The sequence below is a fragment of the Vipera ursinii genome, assembly GCF_947247035.1.
Source record: "Vipera ursinii genome assembly, chromosome: 8".
In the NCBI taxonomy this organism is placed as follows: domain Eukaryota; kingdom Metazoa; phylum Chordata; class Lepidosauria; order Squamata; family Viperidae; genus Vipera; species Vipera ursinii.
In genome coordinates, this window is record NC_139519.1 from 24,387,559 (window position 1) to 24,394,360 (window position 6,802).

The window sequence follows — 6,802 nt, forward strand, 5'->3', positions numbered from 1 at the left end:
CCAAGGAATCCAGCCAACCAAAATCAACTTCCTTGTAATGGATTCCTGGACTCTTGGGGAACAGCTCTGAAGAAATCTGGCCTGTCTTCCACTTGGCCACTGGTCAGTTTTTTTAAAGACATGTCACATCTCCCCACAACTGCCTCTAGACCAGGGGTGTCAGACTCAATTTCATGGAGGGCCGCATCAGCATTGTGGTTGCCCTCAGGGGGCCGGGTGGGCGTGGCCTACTGGATGGGCGTGGCTAGAGTGCTATGGCCTACTGGGTGGGCGTGGCCAGCTCTACATCGTTGGCATCAAGGGTGCCTATGGGGGCCTGGGCAGGAGTGGGACAGATCTGGGGGTCTCTGGCAGAAGGAGGGTCTCTGGGCCAGGGCCAAGGCAGAGGGGGCCGTTCCCTCCCTGTTTCCAGGATGGCTTTTCGGGCCGCATGAAACCACTTCACAGGCCGGATCCGGCCCCCCCGGGCCTTGTGTTTGACATGTCTGCTCTAGGCTAAATATCCAAGTAATCCTTGTTTAGCGACTGTTCGCAGTTATGAAAAATTAGCTTAGCAACCAATCCTCCCCTTCACGATCTTTGCAGGTCTGTAAAAGCAAAGGAAAGCTAACCATCGTAAACACAGCTTTTGGCTCACTTAGCCATCACTTGGCTTCACGTCCAAGTTGCCCGTTCCAATTGTGGTCACTAAACGAGGATTACCTGTATAGTTAGTGCTTCCTGTTGTTCCTCTTCAGTTCTCCTTGCCAAGTTTGCCGTCCTGAGGGCTGCTGTAGTTCTTCAAAGCTTGATGGAGTTTTGGCGTAGTTTGACCCATGCAGAATAAAAAAGAACCATAAATAGTTCTTTATTATTATTTTTTATCAGAAACCAACCGTGCGGGACAGACTTCGGCTATCACCCCAAAAAGCAGGTAGCCTTAAATTGCCACCCCTTCTTCGTTCTTCCCCTTTGATACTACAGATTTAGATTACCGAGAGCAGATGGCCGCCTTCATCCAGCCCAAACACAGCGCTTCCCTCTGCAGTTTATCCCTCATCAATTTTGATTTCTTTCCCGAGGACTATTTTATAGCCCGAGTAATACAGAGCGCAAACAAGGTGCTTTGCATGGTGCCGTGGGAAATAACGCTGGGGTTTTCGTTCTCTCTCTTTTCCTTGAGGGTAGAAATTCAGCCTGCTGGTTATTCTGAGATGGCAAATTGATTCCACAGGTTAAGATGCTGAGCCAATTCGTCAGAAGAGGCATTTTAAGATGTATTTAGTAGCCTCTTGTGTCTCTTCGGAACTATGAAATAGAATAAATGACCAAGAGTCAGTTGGATGTACAGCTTTTTCCAACTTGGGCGACTTTTAAGAGGGTTGGACTTCAACTTGCAGAATTCCCGAGATTTGGCTGTGGAATTCTGGGAGTTGAAGCCCACCCTACTTAAAAGTTGCCAAAGTTGGAAAAGCTCTAGATGTCCTGTAAATGTTTTATAATCAGTGTGGGATTTTTTTCCTCCATTTTTAAAAACACACAGCAGTGGGTTGCACAGGCTTTTGTGATAGGGTTACTTAAAATGGGGAATTCTGGGAGCTGAGCACATCTTAAAAGCTGCCAAGGTTGAAACACACCGGGTGAAAGTCTAGGCTGGAAAGCAGAAGCCTTGTGAGTTTTCATCCTCCCTTAGGCCCCAAGCCATCTGTGTGTGTGTGTGTGTGTGTGTGTCTAAGCCCCAGGAAGAAAGCAAAGGCAAACACTTCCAAAAATGTAGAGAACTTGTTCAGGCTGTCAAGACTGACTCTTTTAGACACACACGCGCGCACACACACACACACACACACACACACATAGAAATAGGCCGAGTGTGGAAAGGAAGCTTAGCGACAGCCAATGGCTGAGTTCTCACACTGCATGAAGTCACCGCCTGGCTGTTTTCAGTTTCGCCTAATAGTTTTATTCAATTTTGTAAAACATGCCTGGAAGAACTAACATCAAATAAGAAAAGAAAAAGAGAGAAAAATAGAAGTGCAGAAAGATAAAAGGAAAAAAAATATATATACCAAGAACATACCTTCCAAGCTTATAATAGGCTTCACCTATTTTGAGAAGGCTCTGGATTGTGGTTTTGTGCGATAGGTAAACCAGTGTGCGTGCATACACACACACACACACCAGCATCTGAACTATAATCCCTGAACAGAAAGGACACACTTGAGCTGCAAGCTATGGGCAGCTGGGTAGGGTTGTGTGAATTGGCACAACAACATGTGGGTTTGGGCAGAGGTGGCCTTCCCTTTGTCTGCAGGCAGCTGCCCCACTGCTGGCTGGGCATCAGAAGAGCCGGCCGGCCTTCCTAAGCTGGCCAACGGTCAGAAGAAGCCTCTGCTCCTTTATCCCGGGGGAGGGGGGGTTAAAAAGATCCTGTACTGACGCGGACTCTCGTGAGGCTTCATCAGGGTGGGAAGCTGGCAAAGCTCAGAGGTGCCACTTGGACCGATGGCAAAAGATGGGAAATTCTGTGGGTTTTGGTCCCAAGATCAGAGCTTGGAGGAGTCACTCGTTGGCACACTTTCCGGGCATCCAAAAGTTCCCATGTAAGAAAACCTCCTTAACTTGTGTGTGTGTGTGTGTTTGTGTGTGAAGCGGCTGCCTCTAAGCTCAGGCCAGGGTGGGCTGATGTGCCCGTTCCTTCTGCCAACGGTGGGCACCAAACGGCCCTGGTGCCTTTTCTGCTCTTGCAGCAGCTGCTGCTAAGCCAAAGTTTCAACAAGTGACAATCACCCAAGCAGATGCGTTGGCATGGCAACGGCTCCAAGGAGACCCTGAATGCGTGCCCACAATCACACAAAATTGGGGGGGGGCTGCCATCCTCTCCCCCTCCCCGCCCTGCACAGGAAAGGCAATCACAAGTTGATTAGTGTGAATTATTCATTAATCTCATCCTGCCTGCCACTCTGCGTGCCAAGGCAGGGCTCCAATACCATCCCCACAGGGTGGGGGTCCTGGAGGGGCCTGAGGTCATGAGTTCAAGGTCAGCCTCTGGTCTCCTGTTCAAGCTGCAGAGCCCAACCCATCTGGGGCCTCCAGGGATCATTAACAGCAGAGGCAGAATTTGCACCCAATGCCAGCTGGATGAGTCGCCTTCCTGGCTGCAGGGCCGGAAAGTGGCCCTCCCCTGGGACAATCAAGCTGGATCAAAAGGGAGAATTGAGGAGGCCTGAGATTTTGGTGGGAGCCCCCACTGCACCCCGGGAACAGCCAGGGGTCTCTTGCAACTTCAATCTTCCATCTGCAAATTGGCCAGGGATTGCAAAGCCCATAAGCCCTCTGCAGGATCCGAGCTGCAGAGTTCAGCCGACTGGCCTGGGGGCTGCTGCCACAGCTTCCCCTCCCCCCCATGCAGATCCTCCCCCCAGCTGACCTGGAGCAGGGGAGGGGTCCTGGCTGCCAAACAAGAATGACATCCTTAGCAGTAGCCATGGAAACCAGGTTCCCCCCCCCAATCTTGTGGAAATCAGACAAGGTGCTCCAAATGCATTCCCTTCCTTCCCCCCTCCCCCCCCTCCACCCCATTGCTACTTTTTCCCATCCAGCTTGGAAGGGAACCGGAATCAGCTGCCAGCCCTCCTTGGGGGGGGGCTTCCCTGCAGGCAGGCAGGCTGGGGGGGGCACAGGGAGGGTCTTGGCTGCCTGGAGAGGAGACAGTTTTAGGACCCCAAAGAGCTACCCAAGTTAGTGCAATCAAGCGAGGGCTGAAACAGGGGCTGATCCCTCTGCTGATGACCCCCCCCCCTAAAAAAAATCCGAAAATAAAGCCTTACTGTTTTTGGCTCTCCCCACTTGAGAGGACCCAAAAGGAATCCTCCTCTGAACCGGAGGAAAGAACATTTGAGGAAAAAACTGCACTGGGGCATTTTTCCCTCCGCTGCGCAGGTTCTTCCAGAGCACCTGAGTTGCCCCAGGATCTTTCAGGGAAGCCATCACGCCTCAGATTTCCTAAATGACTTGGGATCCCTTCTGGGGCCAAAACTCTCTCCGCAAAAAAGCAGAGGCATTTTCCAAGGGGGGGGCGGATACGGCCTTCTGATTGTGCATGCAAGATATTTGGACAGGCTCCCTTGCCTCGCCTGTCTCTCTGTCAAAGCTCCCGGCTGCTGCCCCGGCCCTATCCCATGGTCCACGACCAATTCCCATGGTCCACGACCGATTCCTCCTCCTTCTCACTCAGTGTCCAAATCCTTCCACTCTGGGGCAGGGTTTTTTCCCCTTTTTTTTTTTTTTTTTGAAAAACAAGCACATTTTTGGTAACTGTCCAGCAGGGCTGGGCTGGCTGTTTTCTGGCTGTCGGTATTGGGGGTGGCCCCACAGGGAATGTATTTAGGGTTGTGCCTGAGATACAGGAAAGGGTGAGCTCTTTCTCTGTGTGTGTGTGTGTGTGTGTGTGTGCGCACCCCCACACACTTTTCTTCCTCTGCCGTCTCTAATTCCTGTTTCTGTGCCTGCCAGTTCCTGGTGTTGGCGTTTTGTTTTTCTTTTTTTTTGCTGGCTTCCCTTTGTGAAAAGGACCCAGATAAACGGGGGGGGGGGGAAGGGAGTGAGCCCCAACCACCTCCTCAGGTGTTGTTCTAAAAAGCAAAATGAAACAAAAGGGGCAACGGTGGGGGGGGGCGATTGTGACAAAATGTGCACAGCAGGGTGGCTTAAAAACTAAAAATGGAGTTTGCCAAGCCAAGACTCGCTCCCTGCCCCAAGGACAGGGGGAAATTGGGCTACTTTAAGCAATCTTCCTTGGAGGGGGGCGGGGTGCTCAAGGTTTCCTTTGATTGGGGGGGCATGGAAGAGGGTGTTCAGCTAGGACCTTTACAGAAATGGGGGTCTTCTCCAGGGGGGTTGGAAAGAATGGAGAGAAGTGGTAAGCAGGGGTGGAGTGGGGGAGAAGAGCCCCCGGAGCGTGCCAGGTCTTCTCTCCAGCGCTCTCTTTGCTCAGGATTCGTGCCAGGGGATCCTCCATTTTCCGGCATGCCCTTCCTGCCCCCCCTGAAGAAGCCGCTTTCTCCCGTGCCAGGTGGCTGCAGGGCTGGCTTTCCTTCAACCCAGGAAGGAAGAGGAAACCTTGCACTGTCCGAAGCATTCACACGTTCACAGCCTTTCCCCCTTCAGCCGCAAAGGCAACGTGCCTTGTGGACTGCTGGAATTCTGGGAGTTGGAAGTCCACACATCTCAAAGTTGCCGAGGTTGAGGAACGCCGGACCATACGGTGCTGCAAGCAGGACTTTTGCTGGCCCCAAAGGCCCGAAGCCCCTGTGGCAAAAAGAGCAAAACGAGAAGCCAAGTAGCCCCGGAGAATCAACAAAGTGGACCTTCTGAAAACCAGAAGGATGGGTGAGAAGAACCTTCAGCAGGTATGTCTTCTAAGCTGAAACAGCCTCCAAGGAAGTCCCCTCTTGTCCGTGTGGGAGAAAGTCAAACTCCCAGGTACGGTAGCTCCACAGCACAGGGGGGTCTTGGTGGTGAGGCGTCTCTTCAAGGCTTCGGAGCATCTCCCGTGACCTCCGGGATGTCCATATTGGCCAGTGGGCTCTCCAGGAGAAGATAGTCCTGGACGGACGACGCCACGTAAGACTCTCTGGGTCCAAGGGTGCCCTTGGAGCCTAACTTATCATCAAGTGTTATTAACTTGAGGTTCTATTCGCCTAAGCAGCTCCATCTCTGCCCTCAACTTTCTCCAGTCCATCCTTACAAAGGATTTTGGTCACCTCTGCCAGAAACCCGCCTTTGAAAGCTGAGAACACGGGGGAAACACTGGAGATTAATCCATCAATATTTGCTGTTCTGAACAAGCTGTTAGCATTTCTCCAGTACTTAACCTTTATTATATTATTATTATTTTGGCTTGAGCTTGTTTTCTTGATGGTTCTGCTGCTTGCTGGAACCCAGCCATGGAGTCCAGATCTTGTGGTTTGTGTATGAAGGGCTTAGAGGCGGCTTTCTTAAGCTGGTAGAGAACTCCACCTTGGTACATTAGGAAGATTTGCACACGAGGTGGTTAGGAATGTTTTGTGTTTGCAGAAAAGGACTACCCTGCGCAAATTCACTTGCGCTCTAGAGGATGAGAAGTCATCTGTTTTCCAGCCTCAGAATATCAGAGCTAGAAGGGACCTTGGAGGTCTTCTAGTCCAGCCCCCCGCTCAAGCAGGAGACCCAAGTCCCATTCCAGATGAATAGCTGTTCAGTCTCTTCGTAAAAACCTCCAGTGACGGAGCACTGAGAGATAATTTTTCCCATATTTAGCTGCCTAGTGGTGGATTGTTAGGTGGTTAATGCACTTGGCTGTGGGCCTGCCACCTTTAATAAAATTTGCACTGTTTATGTTGGACAGCCCTGGCTGAAATCCCCCAGGGAGCGTTTGAAGCATCTGAGCTTTCTTCTTGACGGAGTCAGCACCATCCCTAGAGCCGCTGGAAAAGCTGCTGGCAAGAGGACCGGGCTTTGACCCCGGAGAGGAACTGTTGGGGAGCTAAGATGTCTTGGCAAGGGGCTAAGCCTGCTTTTGCCTGGTGCGCGGTCAGATGTTGATGGGAAACCAACAAAATCAGCTGATGCCCATCTTGGCAGCCACTGAGGAACCAGCGTTCCAAGTGCGTTGGCGGAACCGTTCAAGCAGCTGTGGAAGACAATTGTCTATTTTCAGAAGGTGCAGAGGTCCAACCATTTGCAGTCAAGAACTAGAGCCAAAAAGGATGGGGAAAAAATTCTGGATCATAGCAGCAATTTTGTTAAATCCAAGAATAGTTTGGGGCTTCGGGATGATGCGATT